The 25,803-nt window shown below is 43.9% G+C and overlaps 1 protein-coding gene across 3 annotated transcripts in view; it reads left to right on the forward strand.

Moving 5' to 3' along the window:
- Positions 1-4,845: 4,845 nt before the first annotated feature.
- The window catches only part of MICAL3 (microtubule associated monooxygenase, calponin and LIM domain containing 3), a 203,147-nt gene continuing 182,189 nt past the window's right edge, over positions 4,846-25,803 (forward strand). For all 3 annotated transcript variants that reach the window (XM_073886979.1, XM_073886980.1, XM_025851823.2), the window contains exon 1: positions 4,846-4,985. The gene's annotated coding sequence lies outside the window, so the exon portion shown is untranslated. The remainder of the gene's footprint in view (positions 4,986-25,803) is intronic.

Here is a 25,803-nt window from a genome sequence, read left to right on the forward strand (position 1 = left end):
CACTCATTTTGCTGTTTAATTTCAGGGCACTTGGAAGGAAAAATACCTATTTACCACTTTGATAGGTAAAAATACACTTAATAATTAAAACAACGGGATGTTTTTCATCTGCTAAATTGACAAGGATTACAAAAGAAGAGTAATGCCTAGGATTGGTGAGGGTCCAGAGAAATAGCCCCTTCATACCCTGCTGGTGGGAAAGTAACTGGTGTAAACTTCCTGAAAGACAACTTGACAATATATATGAAACATTTAAAAATGTGCATGACATTTGACCAAGGAATTGTATTTCTAGAAATACTAGGAAATAATCATAAGCATATATAAACATTTATATATATGGATAATCCTCGAAGTTACATATAATAGTGGAAAATTGGAAATAACCTTAATGATTAAAAAGAAAATCTTGGTTAAATAACTTAAAGTATAGCCACTTAAAGTGCAGCCACTTAAAGTCATGTATTAGAATAAATTTATTGGCATGGGAAAATGTCTAGTCTATTGTTATGAGAAAGTAGACTGCAGAGCAGTTTGATCAAATTGTGTTTAAAGGATACATACAAAAAAGACATACACACATACACCAAGAAAATACAGGAAAAATACATGAAAATAGTAACAGTGATATGCTGTTAAGGGTAATGAGTAATTTTAATTTTTTATACTTTTCTGTATTACAAAATTTTAAACGATGAACATGTATTACTTTTGAAATCAGAAATTTTTTTCTCTTTTTTAAAAGATTTATTTTAATTTTTAAAAATTTATTTATTTTTATTAACATATAATATATTATTTGTTTCAGGGGTACAGGTCTGTGATTCATCAGTCTTACACAATTCACAGCCCTCACCATAGCACATGCCCTCCCCAATGTCCATCACCCAGCCACCCCATCCCTCCCACTCCAGGAACCGTCAGTTTGTTTCCTGAGATTAAGAGTCTCTTATGGTTTGTCTCCCTCTCTGGTTTCATCTTGTTTCATTTTTTCCTCTCTTCCCCTATGAACCTCTGCCTTGTTTCTCAAATTCCACATATCAATGAGATCATATGATAATTGTCCTTTTCTGATTGACTTATTTCACTTAGCATACCTTCTAGTTCTAACCATTTCGTTGCGAATGGCAAGATTTCATGATGGACATCTGGACTCTTTCCATAGTTTGGCTATTTTGGACATTGCTGCTATAAACATTGGGGTGTAGGTACAGAATACAGCATACTTCTTTTAATGGCCAAATTATGGATTGATATTATTCCCCCTACTGTTTGGTACATGTCCAGTTATTTCTGGATACCTTCCCTTTTCCCACCTTCCTCCCCAATACATATGCGCATCTCCCCCACCCTACCCTCTCCCAGAAGTCAGCCCAGTGCTCTTCCTCCTACCCTAGAGGACAGACTTTCCAACATGAGCTTGCAATTAGACTGGGGATGGAATCCTGTCACACACTTTTTTTTTTAAGCTTTTATTTATTTATTTGACAGAGAGAGAGGAAACACAAGCAGCGGGAGTGGGAGAGGGAGAAGCAGGCTTCCCGCGGAGCAGGGAGCCCCATGTGGGGCTCAGTCCTAGGACCCTGGGATCATGACCTGAGCTGAAGTCAGATGTTTAACTGACTGAGCCGCCCAGGCGCCCCAACAATATATTGTTTTTAAGATTTTATTTATTTATTTGAGAGAGAGAGAGAGAGAGAATGAGAGGAGAGTGTCAAGAAGCAGACTCCCCACTGAGCGGGGAGCCTGATGCTGGGCTCGATCCTGGGACCCTAGGATCATGACCTGACCAAAGGCAGACGCGTAACCGACTGAGCCACCCAGGCGCCCCTGTCACACACTTTTTGAGAAGTCCAGTTTGATCCATCCCTCACCAAGTGGATCTGATGTTTATCACCCTCTCCACTCAGTGAGTACAGGTTTTGTGTGTGATCCATCAGGATAACCCCACACGACCTGACAGTCCTTTGCTCATAGTAGGTGCCCACTATGATGTTAGAGTGCATAAATGAAACACTTAGATAAACAGAGGCATTGTCAAGCTCTCTGGGATAAGAAAAGATAGGAGAGCAGTGGGAGTGAAAATTAACTGGACTGACTAGTTCTGGGCCAGGCAAAGAGCGAGTCAGAAGTATTGGCTTCAGAATTACCATGCTTAGGCTTCTTAATCGGCATTAAAAGTTTACTGGCTCCCACATGATTTTGCCAGCCTGTCCACCCCTATGAGGATTTCTTCAGTTTAAAAAGAATGAGATCATTAGCCCAGCTTATATTGTCAGGGCTGTGTTACAAGTGTCTGCGGAGCAGGATACTTTACCGAAGAGCAGCTAGGAAACTTCCCTGAAACCGTGAGCTGCAGACCAGCACATGGAAATCCCTTCCTCAGGGGCGTGGGGCTGATTCTATCCCCAGGTACTTTAGGCAGGGGGCGGAGGTGGGGGTGGGTGGGGGGGAGGCAGTTTTTGTTGCCCTTTGCTATTGAATCTGCCAGGTGTGTCAAAGGCATAATCTCAGAGACAGAATATAAACAACAAGCCAGTAGAAAGAAATGCAGAGTGCTTCTCACTCTTTGTAGAAGCCCTCCTTGACCTGTTTTCTGCGCACTGTCAGCGCTGGTACCATTCTCCCTGGATTCCCTGGTGGGGGTTTTGCAGTTATTTGTTCCCATATTCCTTATAATTGTTCTGTACTGGTTTTATGTGAAAAGATTGTGTTCACTCAGGGAGCAGGGATATCAGTGGGAAAAATGGACAACTTGGAAAACCAGACTTCATTATTTACCAGCCTTGTTACCATAACTAAACTGGTCAGGCTTTCTGAGCTGTAGTTTTCTTCCTCACTGCAGACAAACTGCTCCTAACCTTCCTGACATGGTTATTTTGAGGCTGAAATGATATTATAGGTATAGACATGTAAAAAATGATATAAGTGTATGATATTATCTTTTGTATGGAATGCTGTCGGTTCTTAAGAAATAGGAGATAGTATTGCACTATGGGGTTGTTAGGATAGAAACCACAGTTAGATCTCAACTGTGTGTACATGGGCAAATCAGCTTCTCTAAGGCTCACTTTCTCTCTATAAAACAGGAATAATAATAGCACTTCATATAGTTCATGTGATGGTGAAATGAAATGATACATGCAGAGCACTTCCCAATAGTACTGAGCACATAGTAAGCATTTAATGAATGTAAGCATTTACAGCTGCTGATGCTGCTGTAAATGAATGAGAGAGGTAACTATATTAATAAAAATGGCATATTGGGGCAGAAATTCAGGGTTATGGCACTGAGTAGAAATGGGAGCTCTATAAGCTAGCAGCTTCTGTTAATCAACCTGGGGAGACTTCATGGAGAAACTGGACTTTCTAGAACTCACTGAATGATAGTTGGAAGATGAATTGGCGGGCGGGGGTGTGTGGGAGTGGAGCTATTAGAAAACTATCCCAAACACCTCATATAATTTGAAAGAAGGCTGAGTGGATGTAGGGTAAGCAGATGATGGAAGGTTGAAAAGTTCTGAAAAATAAAGGTGGAGTTGGTCTGAAGTTTGGTGGCCAAAAGATAGGCCTAGCTGCCAGTAGGCAGCTAAAACAGAGCAGATTAGGCCCCCAAGGGATGTTTTCAAAGTCTTGAATTTGACATGTAGTGTGACTAAAAGCATAATTGGCCATGAATAGTGAATGGTATGCCAGATACTTCAGATAGTACTTCAGGGACTCTAATGAGGACTGCCCAGTGCTCGCCTCCGCAGCACATATACTAAAATTCTAATGAGGACTGCCCAGTGAGCTTTGTTGCTAAAGGCAGGGATTCCGGAGGTTCAACAGGTGTAGTAATCATGAATTGAAACTTTGATACTGTGGAGGAAGAGAGAAGGAAGAAGAAAAGGTGACTCTTGGAAGAGTAGAAATTATGAGATATTTGTTGGGGGGGAGTAGAGAGCTGGGGTGCTCTCCACACATAAGAAGAATGCTTTGCTTTAAGAGAGGATATTACAAAGAATATTGAATTTGTCTTTACAAAAGATGGGGTTTATACTGTCTGTACAAAGAATTTGGTGTCAGAAAGTCTACTTTCAACCAACGTTCTTTAAGATGGAGAAGCATGCCGAAAATTGAAAAATATATGTAAATATTGCTAATCTCACGCAAAAGTTTATAGGATCACAAAATATGAAAAGGACCATCAGAGATCACTTCTAGTCCAATATTGTCATCGGATTAGATGAGGAAACTGAGGCCGAGAGATACAGAGTAACTTACCCAAAGTCACACATATATATCTGGTTCAATTCTCTCCATATCTTGTTTAGCTCTCTAACCCCAAAATTTGAGGAGCCCCTAATCCCTTTGTTTCCCGCTGGATAAGATGAGGAAGAAAATTATGGTTTTGTTTTGTGACGGCTTCTGAGGGCAACAAACAAGTTCCCTTTAAACGCATCCTCTCTTCTTCCCATCTGGCAGGTTTGATAAGCCCACCGTGTTTTTCCATTGGCCATTTTGTGTGGTTCCTTGCGCCCTTCCAAGATTCCCAACCAATCAACTCCTCCCTTTCTCACTTGGGCGAGCTTTGAGGAATGTACCATATGGACCGTGCGGGGGGGTAGAGATGAGGAAGGGAGTGGCGGCCGCCCATTTCTTTACCTTTTGCATATAACCTTAAGATTCTGGCAAAGTCTGAGCCTGCAGGTAGCAACAGCAACCCTGAGGACGGGAACCACGTGCCAGTTTCAGAGGCGCACTTAGATCTGTCGCCCCCGAGGCTGGGGTCCTATGGTCAGGGCCGCAGCCCCCGCCCTCCCATGTGCCCGCCCAGCCACCGGCGGCAGCGCCGCTGCTTCAGCTGCCGCGGCTGCTGTTACCCGCGCGGAAGCTGCGGCTGGCGCGCGGGGGCTGCCGTGCTGCGGGCCCGGAGCGGGGCTCGGCGGCCCGGGCCGGCCAGGGGACGCCGGCTCCGGGGGACACACCAGCATGAGGCGGAGGTGAGGACTGGGCTTCGGGACCTAGACCGGCCCTAACCGTTCCGTGGGGGCCGCATCCCACCCGCGCCCTTGAGCGCAGGGTTTCCGGGGCCCCCAGGGGGCGGCTTTAGAGCCGGCGACCGCCGCGACCGGACCTGTGGCTGAAGACCTACCCCTTGGGCAGCCCGGGGGGCTCGGGACCCGCAGTGGTCGCTTGGCGCCTCCTTCTGGCGGCCCCTTCGAGCCCTTTCCCTGGCCGGGCGGCGGAGCGGACGGAGAAGCCCCTCCTCGCGCTCCCCCAGCCCTCCCGGCCCCTGTCCTTGACTTCCAGGAGTTGGATGTTCGGTCAAGTGCGGCCGCGCGTGCCCCGGAGTTCCAGGGGAGGCTGGCACTGGGGGAGGCCAGAGGAGCGAGGAGGCTTCCATCGTCTTGTGGGAGTGGGAGGGAGAGTGGCTGGGACTGAGTGTTCTGGGGAAGCTTTGGGGGCGGGGGCGAAGATCTCTTATCTTAACCCGGGTCGGGAGGCCTAGGGATGGGGTGCGTACTGCCTTGCCGTTCCAGCCCAGCCTTCGGGCCATTGGCCTTGCACTCGAGCTGGGGTATGGGGCTCCTCTGTTGCACCGTGGCCAGGCGAGCGCCGGCCTCCGGAGGTAAGTCCTGTCTTGGTATCTTTGATCTGGAGTCTAGCAGGGGCCGAGTGTGGGTTGGTCGCTCTGGGCAGGTGGCCACGAGAACCATGAAGTGCTTTCTGCTTTTATTTTCTTCGGGTCGTGATGGACTAGGTGAGATGATGGCAGCCCCATACGTCACTTACCTACGAGCCAGCCCCCCCTTGCCTAAATGCCTTACAAGGTGATAGTGCGCTTGGAGGTCAGTGTGGTGCACTGTAAATTCCTAGTTTAAAAACCACCTCGAGGAGCCCTTACACGCATCCGAGGCTCGCCTTGTGTTAAGCAGAAAGCCAGACGTAGTGATAGACTTTGCAGGTTCTGGCCTGGATGGTAAACTAGTCATCACAATTGTTTGTTAGGCCCCTCAGGCAAGGCCTCTGCCTCATCCCATTAGGGGGCATGGATTAGCCCTATGTCTTGGTTGGTTTTCTTCTAAGGTTTAATTCAGGGAAAGCGTTTCCAAGAATGCATGCCGATCACAGTTACGTTCTTTTAATGTTGTTGTTTAACACAGACATTAATTAAGGTTAACCGGAAGTGCGTTAATGCGGAGAATTGTGAAAAGTGTCTTTTTTAAATAAGGCTTATTACTTTTTTCTTTTTTAGTGGGTTGTAGATGGAGAGAATGGCATTTAAACATCAGAACATCGGTGTCTATTTGGTCCCATCTGACAGTTTGCTATGTAGACAGTCATTTAGAAGGATGACTTGTACCCCAAGGATGAGAATGAGCTGGGTTTTATAGTGAGAAAGAGATCTTATTTTGCGTTGCTGCTGCCAGCAGGAAGGCTTTGCTCTCTCATTACCTGGCCATGCAGATGCCAGTTCATTATTGTGGTTGCTTTCTCCCGTGAGCACATCTGTAAAGAGCCTTTAAGAGGATATTACAAATTCTATTTGATTGTCAAATGTACTCTCAGGTCAGAAATTTGGCTCAGGTTGTTTTAGCCCTAAGTGAATTCTTATTGTGCTCCATGTTTTAAACATTTTTGAACTTTTTTGATAGCATATTAAATAACTTCAGTTAATTCCAGAATTATAGGAAAAACATGGTTTGAGTATTTCTCTTGCAAAGAATCTTTAGGAATGTGGACCTGGTTCCTATCCAGTTTTACAGACAAGAAACTAGGGTTTGGTGGGATCCTAGGTCGAAGAAGTGAGAGCAGGACTGGCATTCATACCTGGGCTGTCAGATTTCGAAGTGTGTGCTCTTAACTCCCAAGCTTTAGTGGTGACTAAAGAGCAGATGTCAGTCCCTAACTCCTGTTGCTGGTGCCTCCGTGGGGCCTGATGAGCTGTGATTGTACTAGGGCTTTATTTTTCATTGACATAAAGTTTTCACACCCTGGACTTTTTCTCGAGCCAGAAGCATTCTTTTAGCCAGGTGGAGGGTCATTACTTTAGAAAAAATAATCAGAGCTGGAAAAGCATGTATATTTGGAGAGTATGAAGTATTTAATAAGACCAGAAGGTGAGAATAAGGACAGAGAGAATCAAGGTGGTGTGTGGACAGGAAATTTGTGATTTTTCTAACCCAGGGGATATCTTTAGCACCCAGGCTTTTTAAACTTAGGCTGTGGGTTGAAATTGTAAACCTGGAGACACAGCAGCACTGGGCTAAAATCTGTGTAGTAAGGCTCTCAGTTTCTCCTTTAGATGGCAAAGTTGAAATTCTGATTCCTTTTCAGTCTTTAACTTCTACAAATAATACAGGAAGTTATGGGAATGATGGGGATATTGTTTGGAAATTTACCTAAACTCTTTGTGGACTTCCCCTTCCTTCCATGATCTCCTCCCCCATCTTCGGTTCCACTTTTCAGAATTCAGCTCTGTTCCTGTAGAGTTGGGTGGAATGGTGGAGGGTGTCAGGCTCTGTAATGCTTGGGATATACCAGTGGATAGAACATCCCTACCCTCGTGGGCTCAGCTGTACATGACTTGCTGTTTTCATGGTTTGGGCTTTAGCTGTCTTTGAGTAAGAAGGTTTATCATCAAGAAACTGGGGAGGGAGGACAGGGAAACTATCACCCCAAACCCTACAATTCATTGACTGTCATTGTGGAGTCAGAATTTCACAGAGAAAACTGCCATAATTTATAAAAAAAAAAAGAAAGTGGTGATAATCAGATTACAGAAGGGAGGAGAAGTAGGACTGTTGTTTTGTACCTTGCTGAAAGGTACAAGAAGAAGGGCAGGAGCTTCTGCTAAGTATTAAGTTCTGTGGTAAGAACAACTGGGTCTCCCTGCACCCCTCTTGCAGGGCCTGCTCAGCATCTATCACAAGAAGAGAGAAGCGAGCATGTCTTGGTGTGTGAATGGAAGCCAGGAAAGGAGTCTTTCTGCATTAGATAAGTCTACAGAGGTCTATTTGATTGTATATCCAATGAAGGATCTGGTTTGGTTAACTCCAGAAGGAGACAGACAGCAAGTGGTTAACTAGTAGCTTTTATTGACTTCTTTACTCTTTTATTTTATTTTTTCTATACATATTTGTTTTTTTTTTTTAAGATTTTATTTATTTGAGAGAGAGAGAATGAGACGAAGAGGGTCAGAGGGAGAAGCAGACTCCCTGCTGAGCAGGGAGCCCGATGTGGGACTCGATCCCGGGACTCCAGGGTCATGACCTGAGCCGAAGGCAGTCGCTTAACCAACTGAGCCACCCAGGCTCCCCTCTTCTTTACTCTTTTAAATAATAACTAAAAGGCAAAGTGAAACTTTGTTTGGTTCCAGCCTTGTCCTCTCTTCTGCCCTGCTTCTTTTCTGTTGCTGATTTAAGTAAAGTATGGAGGAAACCTCGGTTTGGGGAGGTCTTCCCCATGTCAGTGTTAGAGCTTGAGAAGAGAGGAGGAGCAGAGTAATCATCCAAAGGGAGGATCAAGAGTAGGCAATACTTCTAGCTTCTGTAGCCCCTCTGGGTTACCACAACAAACCTTCAGCACAGACTGCTCCCAGCCTACAAAATGCTGACTTCTGAAGGTCCCAGCTGCACTCCTCCCTGTCTTCCCCCCCTCGTTTCACCCACCTCCACCACCAAAGCTGCCTTTGATTGAGAATTGTTGGGTTTGTGAGTGGAAAAGGAAAAGCAGCGGGGAAAGTAGCATCATGATGATAATGACGTTAGTACGGGTAGCGGCCTCAGACACTTAGAGACAATTGACTGTGTACAGGCTCTGCATGGATGAACTCACTCAGTCCTCACAATAGCCCTAGAGGGTAGGTGCTGTTTGGATCCCTCCTTTCTACATGGGGAAGCCAAGGCACAAGGAGCAGTGACTTACTGAGTGTCTCACTTAGAAAGTGGTGGAGATGGACTTCAGGCTTAGGCATTTGGTTCCAGATTTGTGCTCTCATGGACCAGTTAAGGGCACCTGACCTAGGTAGACTTGCACCTAAAAGAGTTTCTCCATCCTGAAGGCCACCTTTCCTCTCTTACAGCCTCCCCTCCATTTTCACATTTAACCCCCATTTACTTTTAAGTTGTCAATCTGAAATGCTATAGGAGAGATGCATTTAGGTTAACTGGTATATTCCTTTAAAATTGGGGCAGAGTCAGAGAAGGTAATTCTGAAGCATTTAGAGGGGCCTAGGTGGGCTTCCAAAAAGAGATACCTGGGACAGTGTAAAGAGTTTTCAGGGACCCAGGGGCTGGACTATGGGATATAGAAAGAGTATTGATTATAGCGCTGCTCCCAGAAAGGAACCCTTTCCTTTCCCTCCTCTACCTTTTTGCTTGGCATGGGTTGCTGATTCCCAAGACCTAGAACTTGAGCAAACCCTCTCATTGCCCTAGCTCAACTACTTTATGGATGATTTTAATTTCATTTTCTTACTTAATTAAACTAGTCTGGGGTCCTAACCATATTTGGAACAGAACCTTTTACCCAGTTTGGCATAACTGGTCAGGGTCATTTATTTCCCTGTGAAAAAGGAAAAGGGAAGTATTGTGACTAGTGACAAGGACGTGTGTCAGTTTGTTTCCAAACAGGTTTTTCTTAAAACCAGACTTGCCGAGGAAGGGGGAAAAAAACTCAACCTTCTGCCTTTGGCATTTTAAGCATCGTTAGACAAGTGAGTCCTGTGGATAGTTACGTAGTAATAGCTGTCACTGAGTGTTACTATGGGCCAGATACTGTGCTAAATGCTTTAATATACACACATCCTATCTAGTCTTCAGGTAGGTACTGTCACTCCTATTTTATCATAGGAAAACTGTTCCAGAGAGGGTAAGGTCCATAAACCCAGTAAGTTGCGAGGCTGGATGACTCTAAATCATCTCATTGTAAGGTGAAATGTTGAGGGAGCAAAAGGAACAGAAAATGGGGCAGAAAAAGACAGTATTGGGCAGGGGAAAGAAATTCATGAAACGGCAACATGAATCAGCCCCCAGGATTTACTGTACACCTCGGTGGGCTGGGTGGAGCACCAAGAAACCCGTGGACCTCAACCACCCTCAGGAAGCCAGGGAACAAAGAAGTTTTAGGTCACACACTGGGACTTGGTTTTAGAATGCATTTATTGAGTAAGTACTATATAATAAAGCAAGTACCAAGTATTAAAACAATATCTAGCTACAAGAGGTCACCATATTTCTAGGGCAGGCTGACACAAATCCAGAAAACCATAGTGTAATAAGTGACTTCACTGGCCAGGGAGCCCTGAACATGGAGTGGTGAGAAAATTTATACTTATTGGCAAAATATTTCTTCTTGATTCAGTTTTGTTCATTTCGTGCACATAAGATTGATTTCTGAAATTTACCCACCCTGTGTGTATTGTTTCTGTTTTAGCAAACAGAGGATCTCTTTACAGCTCCTCTCTGAAGACCAGCCCTGCACCTTGGTTGCAGAAAAAGCTGGGGCCACCTCCCTTTCCTGCAGGTTGCCCTCAGACCCATCACTGCTGCAGATCTGTTGGGTTTGGTGCGCTTGTCCTTGCTTAATCACTGCTTGCTCGGAGGTACAGGTGCTCCAATAGACCAATATCCCTTGCTAGAGGAGCGTACTGCTGGGCAGTGCCCTTTCCAGGTGTTCTAGCAGGGGTGAGAGCAGTCCTGGGCATGAAGATGCTTCACCAGTGCTTTGGGAATTAGATCAGATCATGTTACCACTATGGCTCCTTTCTAACTCGGGACCACATCACTATGCCAACAGTGACCTGGGCACCCAGTGGGAGCCTTGTAGTGATTAGTATTTGGCAGCCCTCCTACTCCTCCATCTTCCTTACGTATCTCCTTGTCATGTGCTATATTTGAAAGCTGATATATTGTGGAAAAGGCCTAATGGGGTTTCTTATTGTTTGATATGCTTAGTGAGATAGTTTTAGTTTGTGTTTTAATCTTTTATAAGACCTCAAGATCACTATGATCAGGTCCACTCAAATAGAAATTACTTATGTCTCCTGAAAATCCTGAGTTGACTCAGTTTGGTAATAACACTTAGGATTCCTTCACATGCTGCTAATGAAAAGTTCTCTCTGTCCGTGACCAGTGAGTGGCTCCAGAGAAGGGTTCATCAGTTTAAAGATATCCCTTGCGTTAAGCAAACCTGATGTATGGAAATTGTATTGATCTCCAAAATATAATAGTGTGTGTCTGTACTTGTTGGCTTTAAATTTAATTCTTCACAGTGAAGGAATTTTGCAACAGGATTCTCTCTCTAGGAATTCAAAATTTTACTTTTTCTGTATACAACTTTTTCAGGCAGTCTGATCTTCCACCATTGGTGGAAATGACTGCATCACTTAACCTGCCTGGACCCTCTCCATCCCCCAGTATGCGTGCAGCCTCAGAGCCACAGGAGTTACTGGGCTCTGCCTGTACAGGCTCCCAGGTCTATCATCCCGGCTCGTTGGTGTGACAGACAGACCCAGATGCTGTTATGGGTGGCAGTCAGGGCGCATCCTGGCAGTGCCCAGCTGGCCAGCTTTTGCTCATGCGTACGTATTCATTTGCGCACCAGGATTCATCCGGACCATCTCTGTCTGTGCTGCCTCACTCAGCTCCATGTGCACTTCCCTTTCATGCTTGTCTCCAGGTTATTTCTGCAAGCTTTCATGAGGCCCAAATGATTGGGCAAAGGCGATAGGCAAGAAAATGCAGGGTGAAGTGTAGATTGTTTCCTGCTAGTAGAGTAAAGCGGGCCAAGGATTTTGGCTAAAAACCTAACTTATGTTGAAGTATGGGACAGGTGGGAAAGGAACTAATATATCAGGAGTCTACTTCATAAAAACACTTTATGACATAATCTCCTTTGATCCTTAACAACAGTCAAGTATATGGTGCCCACTTAACAGGTTGGGAAACATGAGGCTCAGTGAGGTGAGATGACTTGCCTGATTGATACCTCTCAGCTGGCGATTGGTGGAGCTAAATTAGATTAAAAAGACCAAAATGTGGAGTGGTTAAGAACATGAACACTGGAGGGGTGCCCGGGTTGCTCAGTCAGTTAACTGTTTGCCTTCGGCTCAGGTCATGGTCCCGGGGTCTTGAGGTACTGGGATTGAGCCCCACATCGGGCTCTCTGCTCAGTGGGGAGCTTGCTTCTCCTTCTCCCTCTTCCTGCCGCTCTGCCTACTTGTGTTCTCTCTCTCTCTGTCAAATAAATCTTTTTTTTCCCCCAAGATTGATTTATTTATTTGACAGAGACACAGCAAGAGAGGGAACACAAGCAGGGGGCGTGGGAGAGGGAAAAGCAGGCTTCCAGCTGAGCAGGGAGCCTGACGTGGGGCTCGATCCCAGGACCCTGGGATCATGACCTGAACCGAAGGCAGATGCTTAACAACTGAGCCACCCAGGCGCCTCTCAAGATAAATAAATCTTAAAAACAAAACAAACAAACAAAAAAAACCCATGAACACTGGAACTAGACTGTTCTGCACCACTTACTAGGGTGTGTGACTTTGGGTGTGTACTTTAACTTCCTTGGACCTCAGTTTCTTCATCTGTGCAGTGGCACAACAATCCTATTTACTTTATTTGGTCGTAAGTGTGTAGAATTCTGCCAGGTACCCATTGAGCACCCTACATGTTAGCTAATACTAACAGTATTAGTTAGTATTCATAACACCAACAGTTGGTGACTGTTGCTTATGAAACTTGGAGCAGAATACTGAGACACCGGGTTTCTTCTCCAGGGACAGAGCATGTGTGGGTTCATGCTTAATATAAAAGTACCCTCAAGGGCGCCTGGCTGGCTCAGTTGGTTAAGTGTCTGCCTTCGGCTCAGGTCATGATCCCAGAGTCCCCAGATCGAGTCGCACATGGGGCTCCCTGCTCAGCAGGAAGTCTGCTTCTCCCTCTGCCCCTCCCCCACTCTTGTGCTCTCTCTCCTCTCTCTCTCCAATAAATAAATAAAATCTTAAAAAAACAAAAAAAGAGTACCCTCAAATGCCTCTTGCCCTCAACTTCTGCTCTCTACCTTATCACTCTCGGCCTTATCCCTGGCTCTGCATTCTTTTCCTTATTAGCAACTATTTAAGCTTCCTGGAATAAATTTTTCATTAATTTATCATCTGTTGGGCTCTTCCTCCACGTGTTGCACTATACTGGGTAATAGGGCAGGGCACAGGTTTGTAGAAATATATGACCTTACCCTGTTCTTGATGAATGCATCTGCCTCAGAAGATACAGTATAAATGTAAAAGAAGTTTGGGGAAAGAGGAAAGAAAAGCAATGAAATACCAAAATGGCACAGACAGGTGACCCAGTTGTAAGGACAATAACTACAGTTGACCCTTGAATAACACAGGTTTGAACTGTATTTTCCTGAAATGTATTTTCCTTATGGTTTTCTTCATAACATTTTCTTTGGCTTACTTTATTCTAAGAATATAGTGCATAATGCATACGACATACAAAATACTTATTAATGAACTGTTTATCAGTAAGACTCCTGGTCAACAGTAGGACATTAATGGCTAAGTTTTGGGGGAGTCAAAAGTTATACGCAGATTTTCAACTGCGTGGGGGTTAGCACCCTCAACGCTCCATTTTTCAAGGGCCAACTGTATTACCTTTTGAGAATTTATTATATACCAAGCGTTGGTTTAGATGCTGTGCATGCATCGTCCACCCTGCAAGTTAGGTGGTACTATATCATCCCTGCTTTATAGATGAGGACTCCGAGATAGAAGTATCTTGTCCGAGGGCACACAGCACGTGGGAAGAGCCTGGGGTTTGAACACTAGTCCACCCTGACTCACTTGGGCCTGTAGACTGTGTCCCAGGTCATTGGTAGGATTGTCTAGGTGCTGGTGTGAGCAAAGCTTGGAATTGAGAGTGAGCAGGATGCATTCAGGGCAGTGAGGAGGCCAGCCTGACTGGTTGCAGTTGAGTTCAGTGTTTCTGGACTGCTGTGCCACGTTCTGTCTGGGTGTTTGGAGATGAGTAAGACATGTTCCTTGCCCTCTTGGAATCTTACTGTAGCTGGGGAGACAGACACACAAATAGATGATTTCAGTGTAGTGTGGTGAGAGCTGTGATGAGGGTAAGTATAGGGTGCTGTGGAAGCAGAGGAAAGGGAACCAGGAAATGCTCCCAGAGTCTTGAAAGGTAGGCTTAGCAGCTGAAGGCAAGAAGAGTTTTCTAAAAGGCAGAGAGTGGCATGAACAAAGGCCTGGCCTTTGTGGGCTTTTCTTGCTAAAAGCAAGTTTATTCACCTGGTCTGATGGATGCCATGGGACAATGTAAAGTTTATAGGCAACAGGGAGTTCATCAGAGGTGTTGGAACACAGAGCAACAAACAGCATGGAAACAGTATTTTGTGTCTACTGGAGGCAGGAAAGATGAAAGTCAAGCAAGACCATCTGTGGGAGGAGTCAGCAAACTTCTCTCCATAAAGGGCCAGAAAGTAAATATTTTAGGTTTCAGGGGGCCATGTGGTCTCTGATGCAGCCACTCAGCTGCTATTGTAGTGGGAAAGCAACCGCAGACAATTGGTAAACCAATGGGCATGGCTGTGTGCCAACAAAGCTTTATTTATGGCCCTCCAAATTTGAATTTCATATAATTGTCACATGTCTCAAAATAGTCTTTGTTTTTTCCCCCAAGCCATTTAAAAATGTAAAACCCTTCTTTGTTTGCAGGTTGGATTTGGCCCACAAGTCATGGTTTGCCCACCCTGAGTGATTGGTAGTAATTCAGGTGTGACATGACAGAGAACCGGCACAGGTTGTTGGCAATGGGAATAGAGAGGAAGGGACTTGAAGCCAGAGACATTTTGGAAAGAAGACACTGATTAGATAGAAGAGATAAGGGGAGAGAAGAGCCCCAGATGATGCCAAAGCTTCAAGTTTCATGCCTTCCCAGCCCCCTTTTGGTAAAATGGCTCTGTTTTCCATGTGCTGAGAATATGACTTGATTCGGGAGGAAAACCTGAGAGCACGACTTCATGCTAGAGAAGAGCCCAGAGATAGCGGCTGCCTTACGTGCTCCCCAACTTCTGTCAGCATTGTCCATTGTTCCAGTTGTTTCCCCATGGGTGTCACTGTGCCAGCCCCTTCTGCTGCCTCAGCCTCTGGATGCTTTAGGCGGAAGGTGGCTCCTGCTATAACTGGGAGAGCTTGCCCACCTGTTTGTCGGGGCACAGATAAAGTTCCGTTGTGGGGGGATAACTTCCCTTTTATATACTTTCACATTCACAGAGAAGTTGTAAGAGCAGCTCCCTTGTACCTGTTATCTAGGTCTATTAAATTAGATTTTATTAATTGTTTACATTCTGCCCCATTTGCTTTTTTATTCTCTCCCCACTCTCCTCCCATTTTTTTTCTGACCCATTTAAAAGTTGGTGACATCCTGCCCCCTCTTACCGCTAAATACTTCAACATGAATTTATCAAGAAAAAGGTAACCACAGTATGGTGATCAACATCAGGAAAGTTAACATTGATACAATCTAATTATGGTTTTTGGAGCCAACGCATCTCTAATAGCCGTTACTCATAGACTCTCCGCCATATGTAAGGAACGATGATGCTATTATTCCCTCTAACAGGTGCAGACACAGGCAGCTACCTGCTTGGCTTTGGGGACCCACACTCCCAGCAGTGGCAGTTCTCTAGGACTCATGCTTGGGCTGGTCACTGGGCTTCTCCAAAAGGAGAAGCAGTCCCAGGGCTGAAGGATCACTTGTTCCCTTGAGCTGCTAAGCTGCCCTAGGGCAGGCATGCCTTTTACTTTCCCTGTAGCCCCTGCCATCTCCTGATGCCCTCAGGAGACAGTTTATCTCCTAACTGGAACACAGCGGCCACAGCACCCAAGCTCTCATGGTTACAAACACTTTCTTTTGGCTTTCTTCTCCTCTATTGCTCCTCAGCCCATGGAACATGATTCTTCTAGGGTAGATTTGTTCCAGGCTTGATCTGGAAAATAAAATGGAATTAAATTGGAGTCATTTATTTTGGAAATAAAATGGGAGGAAAAGCTCTACTACCGTTTCTGACTTAGAGCAAAAGGGGATTTTCTTTCTGCTTCCTTTATAGACTGAAACCAGAAATAGGGGAATGTTTGATGTATACACTTTAGTTCTTATGAGTAGTGATAGCTTGTTGAGTTCCATGGGAACTATGGGAAAAGGAATCTGGAAATTCTGCACCTGATTAGAAAGGAATAAAGGGAAGGCTTTTATCATTGTGTAACATGGGTGTCTCATTCCATTTACCTAAGTTTTGTATGACTTAACTAAATGCTTGGTCTTTGCCAGTGTGGATGTGCTTGGGACCCTTCACGGTGTTCAGTCATTACTGACCTTCAAAGAGCCCATTCTTGTGATCCAGGACATCTGAAATCTGAGAGTCAGGAGTCCTCAGAGTCGTAGGTCTGCGAGGCCCTGTGCCGGCCATTGGGGGGCGGGGTCACAAAGGAGGATAAAGGTGCCAGGTGCCTCAGCACCCCCTGATCTCTCAGTCTACGTAAGAAAACCTTGACTCAGCTGTTGTGCAGTGAGCTCAGGTGAATCACTTAATGGTTCTGTGTCACAGTTTTGCTTGCCCTTTGTAAAGTAGAGAGATGTTGGCTATCAGCCATCCTCAAGGGGCGCTTGGGTGGCTCAGTCAGTTAAGCGTCTGCCTTTGGCTCAGGTTATGATCTCAGGGTCCTGGGATCAAGCCCCACAGGCTCCCTGCTCAGTGGGGAGTCTGCTTCTCCCTCTCCCTCTGCCCCTCCCCCTGCTTGTGCTCTCTCTCGCTCCCAAATAAATGAATAAAATCTTTAAAGGGACATCCTGGAGATGAAATTTGAGTATAACATTTGCAGGTGTGCTTGGAAACAAACTACGAGTACCATTTACATACTGACATTTTCATAGGAGCACCCCTAACACAGATAGAGGTTACTGTTCACCGATAGTGTAGGAGGACTGATGGTCAGAGATGTCCGAAGCTGCCCTCACAGGGTCTGCTTGTCTTCTTTGTAGTTTATGGAATCCACAAAGGCAAGGCAGACAGATTCAGTAAACATTAACTTAAAAGTGCTAGGGACATACAAAGAGTGTAGAAGCCACTCTAAGACCTGTGTTCTTAGAGTTCACAGTTCATCTGGGGAGTCAAGATGAATAGTAAAAGAGTAGTTAGTGAACACCCAGCAAATACAGAGAATCCAATGTAAACCATGTATTCTGCTGCTCAGAAGGGAGCGGTTACTCTTCCCCTTGCTCCCTGTGCTCTGGCTTCTCTGGCTGCTTTGCTGTTCCTTGGACATCCCAGGCATGCCCTGCCTCAGACCTTTCCACGGACTGTTCGGTCTCCGTGACGCAGTCTTCCCTACGATATGCACTGTTGACCTCCTTAGGCTCTGCATGCCTTTGCTCAAATGTTACCGTCTTTATGAAAGCTACTCGAGCCACCCAGTCTAAAATTTCAATGTGTCCCTCAGTATTCTGAATTCCTTTCATCCTGCTTTACTTTTTCCTTTTTTCCAGGGTACTTAAACCACCCTCCAGCATGTTTTACTTAACATTTATTGAGAGGCATAGTAGCCTGGGCTCTGGAGCCAGACAACCTGAGTATAAGTCTCGGCTTCACCACTTACTACTTTATATGAACTTGGGTAGATTATGGAACCCTTTTAGTCTCAGTTTCCTCCTTTGTAAGAAAAATACCTAACTCGTAGAATTTTTATGAGGATCAAACGAATTAATATTTATTAAATGCTTAGCCTAACACCTGACATGGAGTAAGCACTATAGGAGTGTGATGAATACAATTTTTATTGTCAAATGGAAGCTGCGTGACGTCACAGGGCTTTATCTGTTTTGTCCTCTATTGTATCCCTAGCATTTAGAACAGGGCCTGGCACGAAGCAGGCAGTAAGTACATGTTGAGCAAATGAAGAGGCTGTGGTTGGTCTGGAAAGGGGAGTAGTGAGGTGTGGGCAGCGCTGTGGACAACAGAGGCCAACCTGGGATCCCATTCCAGCTCTGCACTCTGTAATCTTGGACCACAGGGTCTTAATCTCTCCAAGGCTTGAGCTCTCGCCTCCCTTGCAGAGTTGTTAGCAGAATTACATGAAAGAATATACAGTAAATGCCAAGCATGATACTGGCCTGGCTGGTAGCAGTAAATGTTAGTTCTTTTCCTTCCTCAGCACCCCTGGAAGAAGTGAGTCAGTGAAGGAAGCTGGTTTTTAGGGAGGAGCAGAGGAAATCCTGAGTCTAGGTGTAGAGAAGGGGAACAAAAACAAGATACTAGATAAAGATGTGACCATCACCAGCTGGACTGAAGTGCTTAGTGAGAAGGGGCTGTTCATTGTCAAACTTTGATGTTAAGATGAGAGGCGTAGGGTTTTTTTTGTAACTTTGTTTTGCTACAATTTCAGAAAAGTGCAGGAATAGTATAAGGAACTCTTACTTACCCGGAACCACCAGTTGTTTTCATTTTGCACCATTTGCTTTTCATATTTTTTCTTTCTCTCCATATGATTTAAAGATATCGCATTCCTTGACCACTAAATACTTAAGCGTTTATCTCCTAGGAAGAGGAATATTCTCTTAGATTTTGATAGGGAGCTTTAGGTCCTTAAATAGGGTAGCGGCACTCTGTGCAGAGTACTTGGGGAAGATGGGCTGGAGGTGGAGTGGGCCCATGGGCAGGCAGTTTGGGATAACTTCCCCTGGTGGGTAATGAAGACAGACTGATGACCAGAAACGGGAAAAGGGGGATAGACCAAGGAGATGTGTATGGATCTTGGGCATGTTACTGCTTGTGACGGGATGAAGATGACAGCCGAGGGGAAAGGAGGGCTCCTGTTAGCTGCTGTCTGGGGAGCAGAGCAGCACGCATGGTCTGAAAAAGCAAATTCAGCTTTATTTTATACTTGGGAAAATGAAACCTCACTCCTGGCTTTGTTCATGTTTTTCACTCTACAGAAGATAAAGGTCCACCAAATCCGGCTGTGCAGTAGAGTCTGTCTCCAGCACTCCTCTAGTAGCTGTGACAGGCTTGTAGTGTCAAAGGCACAGAGATACTGGTATGATCTGAAGGATGCTGCAGTTGCTGATAGCTGGGGGAAGTACTTTAGGGTTTGTTTGCCATGAAAATAGAAAGTAGAGATGAGCATTCAGATAGTCTGGTGTAGATCTAGGAGTCATTAGTGACAAGAGACAGCTGATTTTGAGTGGGGAGGATGATGAGAAGCCAGGGACCAAAACCAGCTTTGGCGAAGCGATCTATAGGGAACCAAGGAGAGGTGGGAAGACCAGAGAAAGAAACTTCAAGGGAGGGTAACAGTGATGTAAAAAGAAAAAGCATTAGGAGGACTCAAGCTGAGCTAAAAAGAGATCCAGGGAGTTGGTGAGTAAGCTCCCAGCAGTTCTCAGTGCTAGCGTAGTACCTTCTGGGGCCTGGAGATACTTGTTGGGCTCTGTTTTTTCCAGAGTAGGAGCCAGAACTCATGAGGTTTAAGGAACACCCTGTGAATAATGCCACCCAGGGTGCTAAACCAAATCAGACTGTTAAAGGATTTAAAATTAACTTCCCAGTGCCTAAGTGTTTTGTGGAAGAAATTTCAGGGAGAATTTATCAAAAATGTCTTACATCTGAGCTCTACTAAGTATTAAAAGAGCCCCTTCTTTGAAAGATAATGTGTTACGTGGAAGATTGTCCTATTCTTTCTAGCATTCAAAATTCCCAGATATACTAAAATCTTGTTATAGGAAAGTCTTGATTCCCTCTAGAAGAGCAGACTCTTAGGAGTGAAGTAACTACAGAATTATGCTTTTTCACAAATATGCATGAGCACCTTTTGTGCACTAAACACTGGGAATATAGAAGTAAATCATGGCTTGCCTTTACCTTGTTAAATTTTCAGGAATTTTGCAGGTTGGTTGATAAGTACAACCATTATTAAAAATTAATTCTGTACACTTAGAATTAAATAATTATATTAAAAACAAGCATAATACTGAAAATTCATCACTTCCTCATTATTTTAGCATAAACAATGCTCTGTGTCTCTTGTACCCATATGGTGGAGATACTAAGTAAGAGTGAGCTATGCTGCATTTCTTCCCAGCTCTGTGTCCATGCTCAGAGGTGTCAAATTGGTAGCTTGAAATTGGCCATGATGAGAGTATTTATACCATGGAAACGAACAGCACTAAAAATCAGGGCCTGATTTATTATTTTGTTCATTGCCTAAGAAAGTGGAGAAATGTTAACAGTTACAGTTCAAACCTAGTGTTGTTTTTTTTTTCCCTAAGATTTTATTTTTAAGTCATCTCTACACCTAGTGTGGGGCTCGAACTCACAACCTCAAGATCAAGAGTTCCATGCTCTACCGACTGAGCCAGCCAGGTGCCCCCAAACTTAGTGTTTCATGTCTATAGCCATTATGTTGTGAATTAGCACAACGGATTGATGAAATATTCATCTAGTGTTTGAAAGCTAGGGTCCAGTTCAGCAAAGAAGTTGCTCATATCCTGTTTGATATACATACATTTTTCTTGTTCCAGTTTTATTTTACTCCTTAAAGTAAATGAAAATATCAACATTCACTTATTTATCAATTGAATTCATGAGTTATCTATAGGTATGAGTTAGGCAAAAATCTGTGACAGCATTCTGTGAGAATCAATTGGCTATATGGAATTTACAGTAGAGAGTATTATATGTTTTATTACCATATACTTTATTAGATATTACTACATATTTATTACTATTCTGTATATTTTATTGCTGTTGTATGCTACACATTTTTTATATCAGTACTATTTATTATAAATGTAAGTATATGTACACATAAATATACCTGTAAAGACATGAGCATGTTTTTGGAGAATAGGCAGTTAAGCATTTACCAGCACCACCCCCCCATAAGTTAAACAAACACTGCCTTCATGGAGTTCACAGTTTAGTGGGAGAGACAGCCAAACAAGTATAGTGTATGAGGGGCCTGCAGGAAGGATCAGTGCAGGGTCCAGGGAAAGTGTGGGACAGAGTACTTCATCTGGGCTGGAATGGGGAGGTGGGTAAGGCCTCCCAGGAAAAAGGATACGAAAGTTAAGCACAGACCGCTAGCGAATGGGGAGTGAACAGTGAACAGTTTAGGCCTGCAGGAGGTTTGCGGGCTTGAGGAGCAGACAGGACAGGCCGTTGGACTGAAGCATAATGATAAGAAAGAAGGAGGGGGGAGTTCTGGAAAGAAAGGTGGGCGTGGACCATATTGTGTGGGTGCTTGCTGTAGATCATGTGAAAGTCGTGGTAACAATCTAAGGATTCTGCTTTTAGGCTGTTTGGTAACTCAGATGCCAACATCACTTTGGCCGACTAATGTGGTTTAAGAAATAAGAAAAGAGGCATTAATAATATTTTTTGTGAAGTAAATACTTAAGGTTGACAAATATGAATTATCCACTTACTGTATGCAGGACTTGGTGCTAATGGTTTTCAAGGAGACAAAATTGTTAACACTGTCCTTACCCACCAGGAATGTATTGCATAGGGGGGAGGGGGTGAGTAAGGCAGAAACACGTACAATGGAATGTAATATAAGGTGGCTTTAAACAAAATGCTGTGGAGGAAGCAATTAATTCTGATTGTAGGATGGGGAAGGCCATATGGACAAGGCATGATAGTAGTTTTGCAATAATTGTACTTGGGGGACCCCAGAAGAATATCCTACTTTTGACTAAAGGCTTTTACTGTCTCTGTTTCCTGATTTATCCCCTTCATCCACTGCCCTGGAGTCTCTGCTTATTTCGTGAATGCCAGCTCTGCCTGTAACCAGGCTGCTAGAGAGGGACCACATCCCAGACTTCCCTCCCGTTCCTCATAGCACCTGACCAGGAGCTCACATTATGTGCTTTCAGAAATATTTGTTGGCTTTTTATATTGACCAGCAAAGCCTCTTAAAATCCAGGTTTAGAAAAAACTTTAGACTGAGAATATCAGCCTAATGCGTAGGGAGTGTGCTAGGCTGGGAGAAGGTGCTACAGAGGGGCTCCTGTCTCCTCCAGGCTGGGACTTGTCTCACTGAAGTCACTGAATGCAGTGGCGAATTCCTCTAATGAAATCTTTGGTGAAAGACTCAACATTTCTATTTTCTTTATTTAACCAACATTTATTGAGTACCTACTGTGTGCCAGGCCCTTGTGTAGGAAGATACAATGGCATGGTTACTGCTCTCAGTTGGGTTTTTTCTTTTTTTTAACAACTTTATTATATAATTCACATATCATACAATTCATTCATTCAGATTGTACAATTCACTGGTTCTTAGTGTATTCAAAAGAGTTTACAAGCATCACTCCAGTCAATGTTAGAACATTTTTGTCATCCCCAAGAGAGGTCCTATACCCATAGCACTGACTCTTTACTTCTCACCAGCGCCCCTCCCCCCTAGGCAGCCACTAGTCTTCTGTCTCTGTAAATTTGTTATTCTGGATATTTCATATAAATGGAATCATACAATATGTGGTCTTTTGTGACTAGCTTCTTTCATTTAGCAGACTGTTTTAAAGTTCATCCATGTTGTAGCATGCATGAGAACTTCATTCCTTTTTATGGCCAAATGTTCCATTTTATGGATATACTCCATTTATCCATTCAACAGTTCTGCTTTGGGCTATTTTGAGTAATGTTGCTATGAACATTCATGTACAAGTTTTTGTGTGGACATATGTTTTCATTTCTCTTGTGTATTTCTATACCTGGGAGTGAAATTGCTGGATCAGATGGTAACTCTCTGTTTAACATTTTGAGGAAGTGCCTACCTGTTTGCCAATGTAGCCGCACTATTTTGCATTCCCACCAGAAATGCATGAGGGTTCCAGTCTCTCCACATCTCACCACCACTTGCTATTATCTGTCTTTTTGATTGTAGCCATCCTAGTGGATGCAAAGCAGTATTTCATTGTGGTTTTGATTTGCATTTCCCTAGTGGTTAATGATGTTGAGCATCTTTTCATGTGCTTATTGGCCATTTGTACATCTTCTTTGGAGAAATATCTATTCAAATCCTTTGCCCACTTAAAAATTGGGGTTACTTTTTATTACTGAGTTGTAAGAGTTCTTTATATATTCTAGGTAAAGTTCCTCATCAGATACATGATTTGCAAATATTTTACCCCATTCTATGGGTTGTCTTTTCAGTTTCTTGATGGTATCCTTTTTGCTTTGGAGCATAAAAGTTTGATTAATTTTGATGAATCAGATTTGTCCTCAGGTCTTGAGTAAACCCAGATTTACATGACAGATTTCAATGCTTTCAGGTATTTCTGTTATATTTAACAAGTCTCTAGAGTTGAATAGTTACAGCCAGTCTGATAACTTTAATACTTGCAACTTCTTATGTTGGTGAGCTTGTTTTAGCTTGTATTTATTTATTTTTTTAAAGATTTATTTATTTGAGAGAGAGAGCAAGAGAGGGAGAGAGAGTGTGCGTGCCCACGATCGGGGGGAGGGGCAGAAAGAGAGGGAGAAAGAATCCTAAGCAGGCTCCATGCTCAGTGGGGAGCCCCATGAGGGGCTCCATCTCACAACCTTGAGATTTTGACCTGGGCCGAAGTCAAGAGTTGGCGGCTTAGCCAACTAAGCTACCCAGGTGCCCCTGTTTTAGCTTTTAGAAACTTGAAAATCCTCTGAAAGCAAAGACTAAGGCATATAGGCTCTTGTTTCTTTTTTCCTTTTTTTTTTTTTTTAGATTTTATTTATTTATTTGCCAGAGAGAGAGAGAGGGAGAGTGCAAGCAGGGGGAGTGGCAAGCAGAGGGAGAAGCAGGCTCCCTGCTAAGCAAGGAGCCCGATGTGGGACTCGATTCCAGGACCCTGAGATCATGACCTGAGCCTAAGGCAGACGCTCAAGCATCTGAGCCACCCAGGCACCCTATATAGGTTCTTTATAGCATTTTAGTCACCATGTCGCTGGTAAAAATACAACCATAGGCTGATGACTGCTGAACCCATTGGGGCCAGGCTTCTGGGAATAGTTGGGGGTTGGACACAAGGGTATTGAGGTTGTATTTAAGCACAGGCCAGGAAAATGGAGCAGGGTCATTTCCTATTGTAATCTTAACTCCTTTGTGTTATCTAACAAGATTTTCGGCTATATTTACTCTATAAGGCAAGGAATTTAATAACAAGAAATCCATCTGGGTTATGTAGATAAGTTACCAGAGTGAAATACTTAAACTACCTCCTACCTGGATCCCTACAAAGTATTTTAGTGGTCTACCTTCTCCCTATATTGTTCAGACAGGACTAAAAAGAAGACATTTTACTTACATAATAATATGTGTTCTCTTGGCTGTTTTAGTTGCTACCTCCTCTGAGCCATCTAGCACCTCTAGGAGGGTAAATACTATTTCCTGTCAATGAGGGAGCAAGCTCAGGGGGTATGCAGCAGAGGCTGTTTCTTGTCTAAGATCACATTCCTACTAGTAGGAATGCTGGGGTCCATTTGGGGGGACATACTTGCGATTACTTGCAAATGTGGTATTTCAGGGCCTCATTTGTTCTGTATGCCTTTAGCTCTCTTTATCAGGTATTTCCATTTCTAAGTTGGGATAAATGAATGTGTGGAGTTTTTTCCTTTGAATGTAATCTGGACAAGTAGGTATAAATCATGCAGCTGGGGGCTGGGAGCATGTGGAACATAAGAACAAAAATGTGAGAGGGAGAGGAAACCTGATTAATAATCAGGAAAAGTGGAGAAGATTTGAGAAGTTCTGTTTTTTCAGCTGCAAGAAAGTAATGGGGATTTATGAAATAGGAAGTGAATCAATTAGGGTATAAGGCAATTTAAAGATTCGTAGACTTGTTCATTTCTTGTTACCCATGAGGTGTCAAAATGCTTGGGTGCCGTTAGCAAGTGCAATTTTGAAATGAAGCATGGTCCCATATTCCCACTTTGAATTGGGCTGCCTGGGATCAAGTGCATGAGAGTGGGTAATGATGCCATCTTGGATTGCTCTGGCCTTTGTCTTCCATAGAACCATGCCATATGGTTTTGCGATCACAGGGTTAACCCGAGACTGACAGTTCTTTCAGAGAAGTCACTCTTGGAATGTTTTTGGAACCTGTGACGCTTCGGCCTCTTTGCCTACTTTATTCTTGGTGAGGGCAGATACTTTGAAGATGGACATGATGTGGTTAAGTATGAGGACTCTAAAGTTGGACTGCCTGGGTTAAGTTCCATCTTCTACTACTTAGAACTATGTGACCTTGAGTACATTACTAGATATCTCTTCACCTATCAAATGTGTATATTATGTATATTAGTACCTATCTCACGGGGTTCTGTGAGGATTAAATGAAGTCCTGTGTGAAGTTCAAAGGGCAGCATACAAAACAGTGCTCATCACATGGTAAGCACACATTCAGCGTTAGCTGCTATTGTTTGTCATTGCTGTTGCTGTGAAATGGACCAAAGCATTAGTTTGGACCCAGCTTTTGTAAATGAAGTGAGCCGTCAGGTTGGATAGAAGTAATTTTGGTAAAACATGAAGTGTGAAAAGAAATAACAATCTCCATGGTTCCTGTCTATTGAACACCTCCTGTGTTTTAGGCCCTGTAGTGTAGGCTCTTAATTATACTTCCTCAGTTGTCCTGGCGATCATGCAGGGTAGTTTATCAGCATCATCGAGGGACATGCTCACGGCCCAACAGCTGCTCAGTGTGGATCAGCCCGTCTTGGTCACACAGCTCTCAGGAGCTGGGCTTTTTCTTTTTTTTTTTTTTTTAA

The sequence above is a fragment of the Callorhinus ursinus genome, unplaced genomic scaffold, assembly GCF_003265705.2.
Source record: "Callorhinus ursinus isolate GAN/ISIS: 27379988/994484 unplaced genomic scaffold, GSC_fseal_2.0 scaffold74, whole genome shotgun sequence".
Classification (NCBI taxonomy): Eukaryota; Metazoa; Chordata; class Mammalia; order Carnivora; family Otariidae; genus Callorhinus; species Callorhinus ursinus.